This window comes from Vanessa cardui, chromosome 20 (genome assembly GCF_905220365.1).
Source record: "Vanessa cardui chromosome 20, ilVanCard2.1, whole genome shotgun sequence".
Taxonomy (NCBI): domain Eukaryota; kingdom Metazoa; phylum Arthropoda; class Insecta; order Lepidoptera; family Nymphalidae; genus Vanessa; species Vanessa cardui.
The window spans coordinates 9997262-10017525 of NC_061142.1; the positions used below are offsets into that span (position 1 = coordinate 9997262).

The window sequence follows — 20264 nt, forward strand, 5'->3', positions numbered from 1 at the left end:
ACTTCCGGCCGAATCTATGTAGATTATCTTTAGTTTTCTATGTTGTCTTGGGTCAAGGTGTTTGTGGTACAGTCGTTGCTTCTGATTTTTCATAACACAAGTGCTTTAGCTACTTATATTGGGATCAGAGCAATGTATGTGATGCTGTCCCATATTTATTTATTTATTTAGCCCAGCAGTGGTAAACTGAAAGGTTGTTGTTAATTTGTTGATAGTATAAAAATAGGTATATCTTCTTATGTAAAGCCATTTAAAGATTCACTTTTGCCGTCCGACATATTGATATTAGTATCAGTCAGTACGCACGGTGGCGCTGGAGCTGTCCTAAGACCAAGTGTCTCATTCGACAAAGGAACATACACTGACAGATTTTTTACAATTTCTATCTCTCAACTGACAACCTACAAAATCACATTGTGTTTTATTGTCATTCTAATAAATGATAGTAAAATAACCCTATATAATAAAAGGAGATTAAACATATAACATATTTAACCAACTGTATCCCAAACTTTAAGTGTTTTTTCGATTTGCCTTCATCCGTTCATCCCTAAACGAAGGGTGTAATTAAATCGAAGGTTTTCCATTCAGTTTACTTGCTCATTTAAACGCCGTATATTTTCAAACGTTTAACACAACGCGAGCGAGAATGTTATTTAAATGTTGAAGTTATATCGCATTGATAACATACAGAAATGGTGGTTGAAAAGAATTAACTCTTGCAATCCACTAAATATATAATGCTATGCTAAACCTACTAAGATCCACATTTTAAAACATTCAATTTAACTTTTGAATGAACTTAGTGAATGTGACAAAGCTTAGCTTCTTTGTATTTAAATATTATTTATTGAAATAAAACCATGGATACAAATTGAAAACAACAGAATCTTTATAGTTATTAAATGAGACAACATCACATGCATTACTCTGATCCCAATGTAAGTAGCTAAAGCACTTGTGTTATGGAAAATCAGAAGTAACGACGGTACCACAAATACCCAAGACAACATAGAAACCTAATGGTTATATACATCGACTCGGCCGGGAATCGAACCTGGGACCTCGGAGTGTCGTACCCATGAAATCGGTGTACACCCTACTCGACCATGGAGGTCGTCAGTTGCGAAATAGCAAACAGGTATGTATAGAGTAAAAAAATAATTTTGTATATCTATTAATAAAACATCGAGTCACATGTATTGCATAATCTTCTTATTGGATCTAGTGAGTAAAGGTTATCGCGCTATGTATCCAGAGGACAGCCGGCACGGAATCCGAGAGACCCGTAGGCGTGTTTCATTACGCGGAGGCACGTACGAGCAACGGTTTGAAATGATCTAGTTTCCAACTGCGAAGCGGTTCGTACTTAAGTTTTTATATTGCAAAAACATTTTACTACAATAATAGCAAAATGCGTACATGTTACTGGTTATATGGGTACTACATCGTTGAGTCTTCGAAAGAAAATATTATATAAATTATTTGGCTCTTGTGCACCTTGATATTTATTAGCTTAAAGTATGACTGAAAATTATGAAGTGTGGATCTTGAAATTATAGATTTTTTTCTGTGAGCTAACGACGAAGGTTTCGTTTCGGCCCTTCCGCGTTTTGGGGTTAAAAGACGGGACGTGGTCGTGGAGGGTAATTTTGGCTACATGATTCGTATTTATTTGCCCTGTTAGAGGGCAGTTGGGATCGCATCGTGCTGTCGTACACACTAACGAGGAGTGTGAACTCATATTCGCCCCTTGAGGAGAGCTCCGAGCCGAGACACGAACACACATGACACTGGGGCGCTAATGCGTCCAAACATCCACAAATCTGTCCTCTATACATCTCAAACTGGCTCCTATCATGGTTAAAATTCGACTAGAAGGTCTTTGTTGACTATTTTATTAAACAAAATACAACGCGAACGGTTGTATACCTGAAGTGACAGCGAAAATTCTATACGGAACCCAAAGTTGTCTACTTCTCACAAAGAACAAAGTTGTTTAGTCCATTTCATCGTGATACATTAAGAGTTGGACTCGTTTCTCATTCTCTTCCAATTAATACATCTCGGCACCGATGTCGGCGTGACACTATCACACCGCAGTTCCTTGGTAATGGAAATTTTAATATATGTGGACGATACAAAGTGCAACTGAATTAAAATAACTTTAACTCAAATGAGTTTTCAACCGACTTCAAGAAGAAGTTATATAATCGTAAATCGATTTTTAAGTAGTCTAATATTTTTCATTTCATTTTACTTAGGACTCTAAAAAATATGTTGAACGCGCTATTATTTTTATTACTTTTTAGTGCATATTAATCTTTTTTAAAATAGTATTTTGTTTAAAGTCCGTTTTTCTTTTTGTTAAAATTTTTATTTATTATAAGCATTTTACACTTGAATCGCCGATATACCTACAGGATTATAAAACATGTAAAGTTCATCTCGGTACTGAATGTATTGGGTTGGCAACTAAGTGATTGCCGATTTTGTGGATAGGTGGACTTTAGGCTTTTTTTGTTTTGTGAAAGTGGTCAAAGCACCTAACCTATATTTTTTTCTAATTGTTTAGACTTCTCACTTTAATTTAGTAAAAAAATATATATCGATTAGTGCCTTAGTTTTGTTTTTATCCTAATTAAAAAATAGAAGAACAGGACGTGCACTTCAAACATTTTATTGTATTATTTCCGAAAAGGTAAGAACGCCTCGCAAGCACAAAAGAAGTTATATGCCGTATACGGAAATGGTGCTTGAAAGAAAGGCAGTGTCGAAATTGGTTTGCCAGAATTCGTTCTGGTGATATTTCATCGGAAAATGCTTAACGATCTGGCTGCCCAGTCGAAGTCGATGGTACCAGGGCCATTATCGATTCAGATTGCACAACACGTCGTGATATTGCACAGAAACTCAATGTATCGCACACATGCATTAAAAATGTTTGGATATATCAAAAACTCGTTTTATGGAAAAAATTCTAATTTTCCTTCTTGTTTGAAATCGGCAATCACTTAGTTGCCAACCCTATAGATAGCGCATAGAACCGTCAAAAACATTCTCCACAAATTAAATTAATACCTTGCCCGAAAATTTCCACGTTTTTTAACAACATATTGCTGAGAAATATGCCTTATTTATTAGTCTTTTTAAAAATAAAAGCTTTAAATTTATTAACTGTCGAAGTTAAAATATCTGTGGACAGTTATTGTAGAAATGATACTACCAACCTCACCCCGAGAAGGATTTATTGACTTTGGAGCTTCGAGAACTCGATGTTACAAACTTATCTTTACTTCTCAAACTTTCAGCGGCTATACAAACGTAGCTGTTGGCTTACGACTGCTATACAAATAAGTACCTTACTAGATATTTTACCGAGATATTGCTGTATTCGTCATGAATGTTTATCTCACGCGCTTTATAATATTTCAGGGCTATTTAAATTTCTTATAGTATCAATTGGCTATGGTAGAAATTAAAATAGCATTGTAGCATTAGATATTCTGAATTATAATGAATTTTTTATCCTGTCAGAGCATTAAAAAATATTCTTGGCATTAATATATTTAAATAGTACTCCAAAATTAGTTGTAGCAATTAAATTAATCTGTTTGTACAAAAGACAAGATACATTAAATGTACTTACATCTTAATGTATTTCAAATTCCAATAATTTGCAAACAGGCATTATTAATAGCGCGTAAATTGAAAAATAAATGCAGTTGTAAGTTTATTTTTTAACGTCACTAAGACTGATTTGGAATTAACAGTTAGGTTAATTAATTGCCGAGGTACTACGTCCACTCGTAATAGGGTTGTCACGCTTTCGAATTTGAGTCACACAATATTATACATTTTGTTTACGAATTTTTGAAACATTTCTACTCACTTTGATGGTGATTTCTGTCTATGGGCGAACGTTAACGCCACTGAATTGTAATATTTCTCTGGCTGTCAAGGGTAGCTCTATTCTTTAAGAGTCTCGTATAAAACCGATGCCACCGCCGAAATTGTTACTTTAATACAATATTATAGTAAAGTAAAGTAACAGCCTGTAAATTTCCCACTGATGGGATAAGGCCTCCTCTTCCACTGGGGAGAGGGTTTGGAACATATTCCACCACGATGTTCCAATGCGTGTTGGTGGAATGCACATATGGCAGAATTTCGATGAAATCAGACACATGCAGGTTTCCTCACGATGTTTTCCTTCACCGCCGAGCACGAAATGAATTATAAGCACAAATTAAAAACATATATATGTATAGTGGTGCTTGCCTGGGTTTAAACTCGCAATCATCATAGCATAAAACATTCAATAAAATGAAATGAAATATATTTCAGTTGACAACCCTAAATTGTAAACATTACCGTTTTACCGAAGAGGCGAGTGGAGTTCTGTTCATACAGAGCGAGCTCTCACCCCAGTTTAGGAAGTAGGCCATAAAGAATGGATATTAAAGTCTTCCCTACGGCGCATGAAGTTACGATTCTTGCATGATTAATACGCTCTTTATATTTCTTTGAAAATCCAGACTCTAGAAGACTTTTGTTTTTATTTTCAACGTTTATTTGTTGAGATATTAGGACATTGGTTACATTTATTGTTGACAATATAACTCAAAGCAGCTGAAAAGTATACCTAATTTTATTTAATCCTATTTCTTATCCCGTTTGTGAACAGAAATTTATTTCTTTGATTTTTATAGCTGCCTGTCCTAGCTTCGTCCAGGTGAAATAAAGTATTTTTATGTCCCGATCGCAGTGCTACCGCGGCAAATTAAACCGCTCAAATACATATAAAACAATTTAACGAAATCGGCCTAACCGTTATAAGGAGCTCAGTTACATACACAACAATAGAAAAGATATGTTATACATGTAGAATTATACATAGAGAAATAACACTATACTAATATTTTGTCGAATTTTAACATGTAAAGTTTTTTTTTATGATGTAGCTACCTATGTAGTTATACAACCAAATGAGACACGTGATGGTACGCGGTCATAACCATCCATAGACAATGGTGTATATCTATTCTATTCTAAGTAAATGCATCTATATTGCAAATACGACGCCAAATATTTTCGTCGGCCATACAAACTGGCCGGCAGAGCCAGCCGCTGTTTTCGGTACTTGACATTTTGTGAAGATGACGATTTTAAATAGTCCAATGTCATAATAAAATTTAGTTTAGATATTCAATCCCGAAACTTAGTTACGATCTAAATATCGTATTTTCCTTATAGTTATATAAACAAACGCAAAACTAGAGCTCGGCTTAAATTTAATTCCCCTAAATATCCCGAGCAACACAGAGACAGGTTTAACCGCCTATAAGGAACAATGGCATCGTAACATTTTATGGAGTTCGGTTATAAGGCACGGCGGCGCGGCGCAGTGATAAAACACGGCTCTTTTAAAATATACGTACTCGTTCAATATTATTTCTTACACCGTTCACTTTACATTTAGCAGGTTTATACTGATTACTAATTTACAAATAACTACCGCTAATCTCGCATCTAGAGCCGAGATAGCCAGTGGTTAGGACGCGTACATCTTAAACGATTGCGGATTCAAACCCAGACAAGCAACACTGAATTTCGCCCAGAAATGAGAAATTTACAGTCTGTTAATTTGTGTATGTGTGCCAATATTGTTGATTGTCAATTAATTATTGTTCTATTTTCATGGACATGATTTTTGCACGTATATTTTGTTAACGAAATAGGTGCAGTTGCAGTAACAATATATAAATATGCTTTCGATGTATGGAAATTATTTGAATCTACTTACAACGTGTTACATCTAAACCGATCTAAATTACCGTCCATTTGACATCATTTTATACGGCAACGTATGTACGTATAAATTAAAAAAGAAAAAAACATATAAAATATTAAATCGAATAACAATACTTACTTAATACAAGGAGGTATTAGTCATGAAAGGAGGAAGCAGTGGTTACCTGAAACAAAAATAAAAATAAAATAACAGTGTTACGACACGGTGTAAATGCAGACAAAAGTCAAGTACGCTTTGTTAAGTTTTATCTTAGAGACACGAACATTACGAGTGAGTAATGCGTTGTGTTTTCATAAATACATAAAGAAGGAAACGAGTCTGCAGAAAACATGTCCCTGATTGTATTTTTAACACAGACTACGCAGATAATAATGCGACTTGCCGTACACATTTCTCTCGCTAATCAAATTTATACTAAACACTACTTACCTTTTATTTATTTTCATTTATTTAAATACTTTATTGTACACCACAAATTAAACAGATTAGTCTTATAGTAAGTATACATAAAGAAAAGATGGTACAACCGGCGGTCTTATCGCTTTAAACCTTTACCTTATTATTATTAGGTATCATCGTCCGCCTGCTTATCCTAATTTTATTTGGGGTCGGCGCAGCATGTCTCCTCCTTCCATACTACTCTGTCGGACGTCATCTCACAAGTCTTATTATTAGGTATATCAAATCAATTTTTTTCAATTAAGCTTCACAATGAAGCGCTTTTGAATCGTCGATAATTAAATACTACCACCGTTTGGGAAAGACTACCCCTAACGAGAAGAAATTGCAAGAAACTCGCATAGTTACTTTTTTCAAATAAACAGATTTACAATGCTGTTCTTTACAATAATTAGTGTCTTATTATAACTACATTTGTAGTATAAGATACGCTTAGCTTTTATAATACGCAACGGATTTTAAAACGGTTCATTAATATACAATATGATTCAAGAATGGGTAGTTATCTGTATAATACATGCATTTTATAGTAAAGAAAAAACGTTCCAAAAAAAGGTATTTATTAATGGTGCTGTTTACAAGCTGAAAGTCGTAACATTGGATCCTTATCGTACTGGTGTGAAACCGGAACGGGTAGCTAGTTTATGAGAAAATAAAAATTTAAAAAAAAAACTTAGTTAATAAGTGTTCCTCAATATGTATTTTAAATGTTTTTATAAATAGTCACTTATCATACAACAATACTTTCAAACATCTATCTTTCTGCGATAACATCTCATCTCATACTTTATTTTAAAAAAGGAACACATAGATACAAATACTTTAGCATTTTATAATAAGGCGATTTATCAATCGCGAATGAATAAAACGCGCTCAATTCGATTCAATCTCGTATAATAAATTCGATTGTAGCAATTATCTCGTACGTTAAGATAAAATATGTCGTGTATGATCGTTGGACATGCCATCGTTGATATTTAGTATAAATCATCATTTAAGGCGGCTTTTCTTTTAAGTATGAACAATTAGATAATACTCTATAACAGCTTACGTGTATTACAACAGAATCTATCAGCACATATGTTTGCGATCATAGAGCAGTTATTTTTTTAGAAGTGGTATATCATTGAGGTAAAATATCGTAATTATAAAACGCACGCTGTAGAAAAAAGTGCAATATCTTAATACTAGTAGTATACAGTAGTGTACACCTGTTTTCATGGGTACGCAACTCCTAGGGTTCTATTCTCAGCCGAGTCGAAGTAGCAAAAGCTCATTAGTTTTATATATTGTATTGGGTCTGGGTACTTTTGGTAGCGTCGTTACTTCTGTTTTCCATAACACAAGTGCTTTAGCTACTTACATTGGCATCAAAGTAGTGTATGTGATATTGTCCAATATTATTTATTTATTTAATTTTAAAGTGTATCAATCAATCAAACAGCCCATTCTAGTCCACTGCTGGACATAGGCTCTCCAATTGTACGCCACTGTGATCGCTCTTGGGCTACTCGTATCTAGCTCCTGCCAGTAAAGTGTAGGTATGTATACTTCAAAACTTGGGGTACTTTGGAAATGTGCAGAAGTGGACTGATATCGGCTGAAACCTAAAAAGGTTTAATATTGGCTTCACTTTCAGCTTTAATCATTTCTACACAACATTCAATGATGTCGATTTTTTATTAACAACACAACTTCCACTGAAAATAACTTCCGTTGTTATACAATCACTATGAGACAATAACCGAGAGAAACTAATTACATCGTAATTACACGTAATGGTTGATTGTTGACGGTGTCGCTATGCACTTATCGAGACGCTGCGTTATTCAACTATGACATAACACCATAATCATTGTATCGATCGCTGATATAAGAACTAGCGCGCAATGGTAACTTTTGTCACGGTGACTGTTTCGTCACTCTTGTCGAGTCCATGAATATGTATTGAGGTGCGCGCACGTTGCGACGTGACAATTGGGTGACATTTGTGTCTGCATCTGTACATATTCACGGACTCGACAAGAGTGACGAATCAGTCACCGTGACAAAAGTTACCAGTGCGCGCTAGTTCTTACACTAGTCACTTTTATTTGAAATCGATAATTCACGATCTTCCCAAATCGTCGCCCGTTAATATTATTACCAGCGAATTGCCCCGGCTTCTCACGAGTACTTTATATATTTATATCATGACAAAATTACATAAAATCGTTGTAAATTGTAGCCTATGTGTTATTCTGATGTTAAACTATCTTAATGTAAAATGTCATCCAAATAAGCCCTGTAGTTTTTTCGTGAATGAGTAACAAACATACATACATCCAACCTCACAAACTTTCACATTTATGATATTAGGAGGACTAGTAGGATTGGTCTTCATCCTAGAGTCGCTTCTGCTAAGCTACAAAGCTTAGCACTAGGGATAAAATACGTCATATATTTATAATATAATTTTCTTTATGACAGTATCACAGTCAATTAATTTAATACAGTCTATGAAACGATATATTTCTATATTAACGTATACGTAGTACGTCCACACACACCCATCACCCAGCCTATATTTGGTACGGATTTATTTTTAACTTTTACAAGCTGATATCATCCGATGTGAACTTTGCCCAACACAATAAAAACTTCGATATACATATTAGTATTAATGAGCAGCAATTTCTATTAATCCGTCATGTTTACTGGACTTTGAACTTTAAATAAAAACAACATAAATACTAAAATAAAAACAAATAGTTCCGAAAAAACGCAATCGCAAATTAAGTTATTGCCTAATAAATCGGCCAGCTGCTTGCTGCTCGCTGCTCACTGCTCGCAGCTCTATCTAATTTATCGGCCGAGGTCACGCTGCAGGTGAGAGTCAGACGCTCGTTAGACGGTTCGGCGTCACGCGATGACTCAAGCGGGCAGGTCGCGTTTTACTGCGACCACATTTTAGGCTTTTATCGGATAGAGAACACGACGAGTCAATCCGATCTTGACAAGAAAAGTTATTCGTCGAATTTTAACGATATCAAAAAGGAAGTATTGAATAATTTAGACAAGAGCGAAGATATAATTTTGCTTTGCCTAATTCAATAAAAATAAATGCTATTGCAGCTCCTTTGTGTTTAGCCATGTCTAAGCCAAACGGTCAGAGATACTTTGATAGATTTTTGTCACACAGTATAAATAACTATTTGTTCATAGTAGATGTTTGCTTTTTGTTTGGCGAGAGAATTATTCATCCGTTAAAGTCCACTTTAACCGACGGAATGACTATATTTCCTATAAAAAACCGTAAAAACATGCCATTAAAAACAATCAATTCTTCCTCAAAAACAGCATATAAAAACATTTCACCTTAAACTAAAAATAATGGTCACACCATTAAAAACTTAACGCACACATAACCCCTAAAAACGTTAAAAGCGGATTTGATTGTTTGTAATTACGTACGCGGTCTATTTTCGTACAACCGTTATGGTTTATATCGCTTAATAGTATACGCTCAAACTCAGGGCCGGATTTGGGCGTTTTAAGGCCCAGCAATTTCCTTACTGTATTCAAACCTTTTTAGACGACGGTAAAGATAATGAGGTCCTATATAAGTTCAATGTATCTATATGAAACAATTGAAATGTTTCTGACGTAATAACATATACGTAAATACCCACGCTAAAGTTAATTTATACTTTACCGAAGATCATTTATTTTCCGAGAAGTTTTCAAACCACCCCTAAGTTTAAAAGTTCGCGGAAAGGATTTACGAGGAAGGAGGGTTGGGGCTAGGGATAACTACTCAGAACCAATTCAGAATTCATCAAAATATTATAATATGTATATGTTTTTCACAAATACGGAACCAAATCCACATAAACCCGAAAGTCAAGATTTAGTGCGGTACACTATTATTTCTAACTGATAAAAAAAATTGAACTAAAAATCTTTTCAAACAAGAATAAATATGCATCCGTCATATTGGCTAGTAAAGCACTGCTTTTTATCCATACTATTATAATAAATGCGAAAGTAACTCTGTCTGTCTGTCTCGCTCTCAAGCCCAAACTACTGGACCGATTTAGAAGAAATTTGGTACACAAATAATCCAGAGGCCGAGAAAGCATATAGGCTATGCGAGCCGCGGGTAAGTAAATACTAGCTTTACTATTTTCAATTAAAATATAACGTTAGTTGTTAAACTACCTCTGTGCATGATAACCATATTACACATCGTCGATCCGGCCCTGCTCCTTGGTATTTGATCTGATTTGTAAACACCGAGATGTTGCATCACACGCAGATGCCGAATTCCTAGCATCAATCGCTACATCATATGTTTGATTTGTATTTATAAAGCGAATATAATATTAGGTTATTCAAAGACCCGTATAAATCTTTAAATAGAAGTGAATCCGTGTGAAAAATAGATCCCTTGGGGCTAAATTTGATTTAATGTTTTCCAAGCGCCGGATATTATGCCTTTAGTGTCCGGAATAACACATGCCGAGGAATGAAAGGATTCCTTACGTTTCAATGTATCAATTTGTATTATTACTGTATTCTAAAACCCTCTAGCTAGTACGGAGTTTATTATGCATTCTTACATATTGTATGGTATAATTACAGACACAGACGACGATATCTTTAATTAGCCTAGCCTAGTTGGTACGAGTACATTATGAGTTTTATAATCTATCTTGAGAATTACAGACAATATTAGCTTGAGAATCAACCATCACAGCGATTCAATTATTTTAAATAATTTAATGGCAATCGGTAGGCGGATGCGACCAATCTTAGGAACTGAGATGTTATGTCAATTGGGCTTGTAGTTACACTGACTCACTCACCCTTGAAACCGGAACACATAAATACTAAGTATTGCTGTTTAGCAGTAAAATATCATCACCCTTATCAACCCTATTATCAATGGCAATTTTGTGTCCAGTGGTTAGAACGCGTGCATCTTAACCGATGATTGCGGGTTCAAACCCAGCCAAGCACCGCTGATTCATGTGCTTAATTTGTCTTTATAATTCATCTCGTGCTCAGTGGTGAAGGAAAACATCGTGAGGAAACCTGCATGCGACAAATTTCATAGAAATTCTGCCACACGTGTATTCCGCCAACCCGCATTGGAACAGCGTGGTGGAATATGTCCCAAACCCTCTCCTTAATGGAAGAGGAGGCCTTATCTGAACAGTGGTAAATGTACAGGCTGTTACTTTAATTTACTTTACTACTACTTATCAACCTTATTATCAAGTGCAATTTTGTAATTACTTATTTATTATAGCAACAACTAGTTATGATCGTCAATATTTTTCTCGTGAAAAAAACATACCAACCTTTAACATGTACGAACATCTCGTCGGTGAGATTGAAATCATTGAACCGACTGTTAGCTGGTAGCGGCAAGCAATTAAAAAGTTTGGAATCGTCGGGAATGGGGAATTGGAATCGGTCACTATGAACTGCTAGAGGAGAACGATCACACGATATTTTAAATGAAAATAAAAGATTCATACGATTATATATGTTTAAAACATAGCATCAAATCATTTAGATTTTTTATCACCTGCTATTCGCATTATAAGAAGACACATTAACAAACACATGAGTGATGTAAAAATCGTGCTTATTATTTAATTAATTATGCTTATTGCTATTTCATTAATTAAATACCATATTTAAAACCTCATATTTACAGCTCAGCTCCTTTCTTTCAAGTGTAAGTGGATTAAAATAACTATGTATCGTAAATATCAGAAAAAAATATAAAAGGACCTAAAATTGCTCTTTGCGTAACACCTACTTATATGTACTGAAATAAAGTAATGAATACAGAAATTTATTTATTTTCAAATTTAGTAATAAAATATCGTTGATCTTTAACTCTCCGAAAGGAAATTAATAATAACGTTGTATTATCGATTCCATTGTAGTCGTAGGCAATAGTTATTATTAGACCAATATGTAGGAAATATTTATGGCCGTGTTTTCAAGTAATCTATAAAAAGGGAAACAAAACATATAATTGAGCGTATGCATTATACCACATATAAATAAGTATTTGTATGCTTTTGTTCAATTTGTCACTGTCAGTCGCAACTATAAGGGTACCATTGGAAAGGAGTAATAATAATAAATCAACTAATTACATATCGAGCTGTTTACCTACTTGGGGCTATTTCTCTTTTGGACTGCATTTATTGATTGTGTCATTAATATTGAAGTACTTTTGTTTTGATCGTAATTGCCATTTATTTTTTATAACAAACGAGCGTACCGCCCTAGCTTCGCACGGGTGCAATGCTGATAAAAATCACTACAGAATGTCTTTTTAGACAACGTTCACAGCTTTTTGTCATTAGACAATATACACCTTTAATATTCATTGAAAATTACATGCTGTAAAAGGCCATAACAATCAATATCAAACGCACTATGTATTTAAGGAATAACGCTGAATTGCTTAAAATCACTTTTTAAATATAGCCATTATTTACCGTAAAAATTGTGTGTGTGTTTGTTTTTAACGGTTTTAGATTTTAGCCGGCGTTTACAATTGAAACGCAAAAAATCTGTTTATTTACGACATTACATTAGAATACTCTGAAATGATCAGTGCTTATCCAGTATATTACGCACGTATTAAACAGACAAACCTTCCTCTCGATTTAATATATCTATTAAAAGAAACCTCATAAAAATCATTAGCGTAATTTTAAGTAGGTACAACAAGGACAGACAGACGATGGGAATCGACTATTTATACATTGTAATGATATTTAATTACATTTTCTTAAAAGGTTTTAAATTGATCGCATGCCTTAATTGATCGTATATTTTAATTTTATCCTTTTTGTCTGAATGTACTTTATTAAAATCCATTACTTCATATATCATATTTTCATCTTCGTTATATTCACGCAAAAAGTCGCCTGCTCAACGACTCGTATCAATAACTTTGTAAGGAAAAATGAAACTTATTTCAATACAATTAAGGTTCTTGTTCTCTCATTTGATGTTTCAAAAGAAATATTTATTTGGCAGTTAAGTTACGCAACTCACAATGGAGTTGCAATCATTATTAATCATCCGATACCGAATATATTTCCATTTTCATCAATCAAACGGAGAAATTCTTACAACATTTTCTCTCGAATCCGATAAGAAAATAACTTGGCTCCATAAATTATGTACCGGTCACGGACTATTTTTGTAAAAGCCTTACGACGCAGAGGTCAAAGTTCTTGTTTCATGAATTACTTCATTGACAACATTTTTACTGTGATTTTTCAGAAGAAATACTATTTTATTTTTATTATAATACGGTTTATATATGGTGTCCTCGCGGTAAATGCTCACCACCAATCTTGGGAACTATCATCCTGTGTCCCTTATCCCTGTTGGTAACTTCAAGCACAAGGGACATAAAATTTGGCTCTGGCTCACTGATCCTTTAGACCAGAACCCAACACTGGGTACTGTGTTCTGTACTACTGTATACTGAATAGTGGTACTTAATCCAGTATACAGTAACCTACCCAGAGGCCAGATTAGCAAGCACAAAGCCTTACCCCCAAGTATATAATACATGTATTATCCAAAGTTAAGGCACTATATAGCTTCTTTATTTATACACAGCTTTAACGCCGGAACATATAACATTTACCTATACCTAATCCTTAATTAATATCAATATGTTTGTCGCTATGTACCTATCAATCGAATAACTCCTCTCCGCTATGAAATGAAGTTTTTTACGCACCAGACGTTCCATATTCATCGTCTGAAGATCATATTTTCTCAGACACACTTAAGATATGAGCAGCATCAGTTTACGACCATGACGCGTACTAAAGCAATCAATTCAAATAAATCGCCCAATAAACGTAATTCACATACGTTTAATTGATATTAAGAGTAAAAAAAAACATACACTTGAAATCGTTTTAATAGAAACAGTCTGTTCAAAATTAAATCACGGGGTTATGCTCAGTAGAGTCTATTCAAAACCGTTAATAGTTCCATATAGTTTAACATAATATGACAAAATACAGGAGTAACTAAAAATAGAGATGATTATAGCGTTATAGTGTCTGTCTTAAATAGATTGAACTAACAAGGTATTAAATTAATATCTTGACAAGCTGAAAAATGCTGTCGATGACAGATATATTTACAAGGGTTTTCCAATTTGGAACTGGTGTAAAAGAAATTCATATCTACCGAATACGAAAAGACAACTGAAAATAATAACAACGTGAATAATATAAACATATCGTGAAATAATAATAAATAGTAAGGGTTAAACCGACAGCCCTTTCTCAATACGATCAACCCATGAATTCAATAGAAAATACGCCCGTCAAACGAGGATTTGGATCTCATCCAGCTATATATTGCTAAGGACGTTTTTTGTAAAAACAAAACGTTACCTGCTGTGTTCATATGGTATCTTTGCTAATATAAGTTGCTATAATAAATAAATAAATTGGACAACATCACATATACATATACTGATCCCAATGTAAGTAGCTAAATTACCAATTATAAAATCTATTTTATTAACAATCGTCGAGTGACATACAAGAAGAAAGCTAAGATACAGATAGAAAACGATTTTTTTTTATACCATATAAAGAACATATAGAGAAATATTAGTAAGTATGACGTATCATTTATACAAACTTCAATTCTATAGAGTTATTTCCATTTATTTATAAACTAGCTGTGACCGCGACCTTGTACGCGTTTGAATTTAAAAAAAAAATCATTGTAGCCTAATCTATTCCCTATTATATCAGTTATCTGCCAGTGAAAGTCCCATCAAAATCGGTCCAGCCGTCAGAACAGACAGACATACCGACAAATAACTATTAATAATATTATTAAGTTACTATATACTACTACAGATAAACAGAAATAAGTTTATAAAGTTTTTAGGCCAGATCACAACACACAACGTTCCATATTTTGATTTCAACTGTAATGTAACCGTACAAAATTCTATTCAATATAGCATAAATATCCAACTCTTTAATTCGTTAAACCTGTTAGATAGTACAAGTCATAGAGACCGTGTACTGATTAATTATCCTAGGTGATAAAACGTTTAAAGTCACTGTGAAGTAAATTGAAAATGTAAACAGAAGCATTCTGCGAACACGTATCTTGTTAGAGCTAAGTGGGTTGAAGTCATTATTAAATAATCTCGTGCAACACGTTTCAAGAAATTAATCTACCATTTAAATATCTTCAGAGACAGCAGACACGACAGATAGTGACCTTTATGGCGTTTTAGTTATGGGCGCTTACTGTCTCAAGATAAACTTTAAAATAATTTTTATTAGTGACTAGCTGCTCCTTGTAGCAACAAAGTTATTGTTGTAGCCTAAGTTACTCCTTATCGCATCAGCTTTCGGCCAGTGAAAATCCCATCAAAATCGGTACAGTCGTTCCAGAGATTAGCCAGAACATACAAACAGACCGACAGACAAAAATTATAAAAAATGATATTATAGTATAATATGTACCGTGTATACATATTTATTACCAATTTCATTATATGAATAGATAGATATGTATACTGTTAAAATTGTAATTTAATAAATTTAAACAAAAAAAAATCTTTAAATAATAAAGTTAAATTATATTCATTACATGAAAATATTCATAAATTGGCAGAGGCTACGATTTGGATAACTTGCCAACATTCCCTTAGATTATATCGATCGTTACACGCCATATCGTAATGACGATCCTATTCCGACGGAACAGAGTTCAAAATTAAGGAATAAATTAGGATACTTCGCGAGGTAATTAGTGCCAAGATTTCCGGAACACTGCAGCTGCTTTTTTTTCTCATAGTTAAATCGATGAGTGTAAACAAATAATGTTTATTAACAATATGTTTACTTGTGAAAGAGCCAAGATAAGACAATGTGATTTATTAATTTAAATTTATTAATTATATACACGTTGAGAGATAATGTTATATAATATTATTGAAAAACGATTTACGAGATATATTCTGTTGAACATTTAATGATGAAAAAACATACTAGAAAAAAATGTAGCAAAGTCTGATCCGACATATTATTTTAGATCTTATTATGGATTAGCAAACACAATATTAATTTTATATAAAGACGAATTCCCACTGAACTTCCATAAGTTTAATTTATAAAAAAATTGACATTGCTTAAAATTAATACATTAATAAATTTAAACCCGCCATATATCGATATTTTTTTGAAACGAATTCCTGAATCTCGCTTTGATGAATAATCAATTAAACATCTTTAACAATAATTAAGCGTCAATAGCGCAATGATTAATTGGCCGCCTAACGATGTAAAATGTCGCGGGTTCGATCTTGACCTCTTGGGTCAGTTTTCGCAACTCCTAGCAGAAGTCTAATTGGGTAAATAGAAATATAAGTAATTTCTAACGATGAGGCATTGATGCTATTCTTTAAAAAAAAAAGAAACCTTAAAGCTTCAAACGTTACTAATAGTCAAACAGGACGATCACACTAAAATATTTAGATATTAGCTCAATATATAAAGAATTTTCGATTTTTATTACAAAAGTGCACCGAATACTTCCTTGGCAGAAAATGAAAAAAAAAATTAAATAAATCAAAAACTAAGTTCCCAAAAAACCTTAAACGACGGCGTGTGATCCGAGTTCAAATGGAAATTTAATGCAAATAAGCTGGCATGTACACCACAAATGTTTATTTGTAGTAGCTTATTTTAGACAGAAGCCGCTTTTCTTTGAAAAAGTCTTAATAAAATAAGCCCTATATGAGTCTGCAATTATACTTGTATTAACGAAATTTATAATGTTCATTTCTTATTTTCTGACGCATAAACTTTGAATTTGTGAAAGCTAGAAGTAATGGTCTGGTATATATTCAGGCCTAGACATTGGCACGGCCGTTGACTGCGGTATTCACAAGCCCTGACATTGTGCTGCCAAAATCGTTGTGCCAAAAATAAATTGGACGGAGAAACACAATGTTGCTATCATACTTGCACTAATTATGATCGACGATGCTCTTACGAGAGAGAGCTAGGTATTTGCTTTTTTAAAAGCAGAAAACATGCTTGCACAAGTGACTAATATGTTTAAACCATCCATTGCGAAGAATTTCTATTCATTATTTATTTGATTTAATAGGGAAACGTCTAGTTCAATAACAACGACAACAACAGCCTGTAAATTACCCACTGCTGGGCTAAGGCCTCCTCTCCCTTCGGAACATTTCTACCATGCTGTTCCAATGCAGGTTGGTGGAATACACATGTGACAATTTCGATGAAATTAGACACATGCAGGTTTCCTCACGATGTTTTCCTTCACCGCCGAGCACGAGATGAATTATAAACACAAATTAAGCACATGAATATTCAGTAGTGCTTGCCTGGGTTTGAACCTGCAATCATTGGTCGCACGCGGTCTAACCACTGGGCCATTCCTTCATCGTCTTGCTAGACCATCTCCCCTCAATAACAATGAAGTACAGCAGAAATAAAAAATAAATAGAAACATTACAACATGCACTAATAAAATTTTACCCAAACGACTTTATCGTAAAAAATTCTTAGCTTTGAAAAACAACAATGGGTTAATTCTTAGTTTAATGTTTTTTTAATTATCCTCAGATGGAAAGAAATTTATGGTATGAGTATTTTTAATAGCTGCATTATAATGCCCGTTGCTTAACGGTCGTGAGTTGAATTCTTTATTTGCTTTACCGTCGTCAAAAGAGTTTTTTATAAAAAATATTTAAGAATTATACTATTCTAGGAATACATCATGAGGAAACTTGCTTGTGTCGGATGAAATTCTACCAGATTTATATTACATATTCGCTGTGAATCGGAGTACTCAATGAAATTACCAGCAATAATTAGTATTATTTTGTTATGGTTTGAAAAGTGTGTGAGCTAGGGACATACAATCTTGTGGACATAAAAAAGACATGTTGGTCTATGGACAGTACCGAAAATTTACCATTCGGTAGCACATTTATACGTCAATCAATCTTAATGTTCGCCGGCGACAGTTAATGTTATAACAACGTCACTTATCTGACAATTCACATGTAATACCTAACCAAATCACTACAGTTTAATAAACTATGTAAGTTATAACAAATAAATCGTACCAAAACAACCACAATCAAAATTCAAATAAACTTTATTCAAGTAGGCTTTTACAAGCACTTTTGAATCGTCATTCAACAAGTAAGTGAAGCTATCACCGGTTCGGAAAGTAGATTCTACTCAGAAGAACCAGCACGAAACTCAGTAGTTACTCTTTTTCAACATTTAAAAAATACAATCAAATTAGTTAAATACAATTATATACGTATGTAATGTATCCCGCCTGGAAGACAACCTTTAATTCATCTTAAATTTTAAGATAAGAGTATATTTTTCAACCGACTTCCAAAAGGAGGAGGTTATCAATTCGTCTGTATTTTTTTTTTTTTTTTTTTTTTTTTTTTATGTTTGTTACCTCATAACTTTTCACTGGGTGGACCGATTTTGATAATTTTTTTTTTTGTTTGAAAGGTAGTGCTTCCCGTGGGGTCCCATTTTTTTAATTTTTTTTTCCGATGATGGTATCCATGTGAAAACGACATAAGTCTTAAATTTGCATTATGCATATGCGCGACAAATAGGTGAATAACTGAAAATCACGTTAACCAATTTTGATAATTCTTTTTTTATTATAAAATATATACTTCAAGGGTAATTTGATAAAAGTTTGGTAAGGTTCTGAGCACAGGATCCATGACAAAGTAACGGAACGGAAGGGAACGGAACAATTCTGAGGAGCACGTTAGCGATACTCGGTCGAATCTTTTATTTATAGGTTATTTGGATATTTGAGTCACCTTCCGTAATGTGGTTATGTTTATGTAATTATCATAGTCGAATATTATAATCAACTAGCTACCCACCCCGGCTTCGCACGGGTGCAATACTGATACTAAATATACTACAGAATTTGTTTATATACGACATCACATCGCAAACTTCTAAAATTATCAGTGTTTCTTTACTATATTGTTCATGTATTATATACACAAACCTTCCCCTTGAATCACACTATCTTTTAAAAAAAACCGCATCAAAATCTGTTGCGTACATTTAAAGATATAGGGACAGAGAAAGCGACTTTGTTTTATAATATTCACTGAGCATTAATCATTAGTAGATGGATTAGTTGGTGTTAGTTAACCAGTGCTGTGAGCGTTAAGTTTTGAATTTATCGATATAATTTCCCTGAGTTTGCTCCAGTTTCCAACTGTTACGCTCGTATTTCAAAGCACTGAACTATTTTATGTAAGTTCGAAATAATTTTAGTACATTAACAAAATACCTGTGGGAAACTGTTTGAAGAAGAAAAGTAACTACTGAACTTCTTGTCGACGGAACCTGTTACCTTTACGTTAAAGATTTGAAAACATCAAAACCATAATATAACTTATTTGGGTAGGATTTTATAAGCACTTTTCAGTCATCACTTCACAAGATTAAATGATTAATTTTAATAATGACGTATACTAAAATAATGAAATATTAAGTACATTTTATTGGGACTACATAATATATGTATAACAAAATTGCTTCCAGCTACCTGTCTGGCCCTGTGTACGCTTATTTAAAACTACACAACAGATTTTGATGTGGGTTTTTATAAGATACAATGATTCAAGCTATTTGTATTGTCTAAAGACAAAAAAGCTGTGGTAGTTCTATATAAAGACTGTAACGTATTTATTATCAGCATTGTGCGAAGCGATCCACCCGATCGCTAATCAACTATAAATGGTAACTATTAATGACCTGAAGAATGAAGAAGCTTGGGCGCACTTTGAGGGAGACCTATTTCCACCAGTGAATTGAAATTGGCCAATGAGGATGAAAGGTACATATTAACAACTTTTTAAAAATCAAACGACATA

At 33.7% G+C, this 20264-nt stretch overlaps 1 protein-coding gene across 3 annotated transcripts in view; it reads right to left on the reverse strand.

Moving 5' to 3' along the window:
* The window catches only part of LOC124538210 (phosphofurin acidic cluster sorting protein 1), a 162740-nt gene that overhangs the window by 49867 nt on the left and 92609 nt on the right, over window positions 1-20264 (reverse strand). The gene's annotated exons all lie outside the window — the stretch shown is intronic.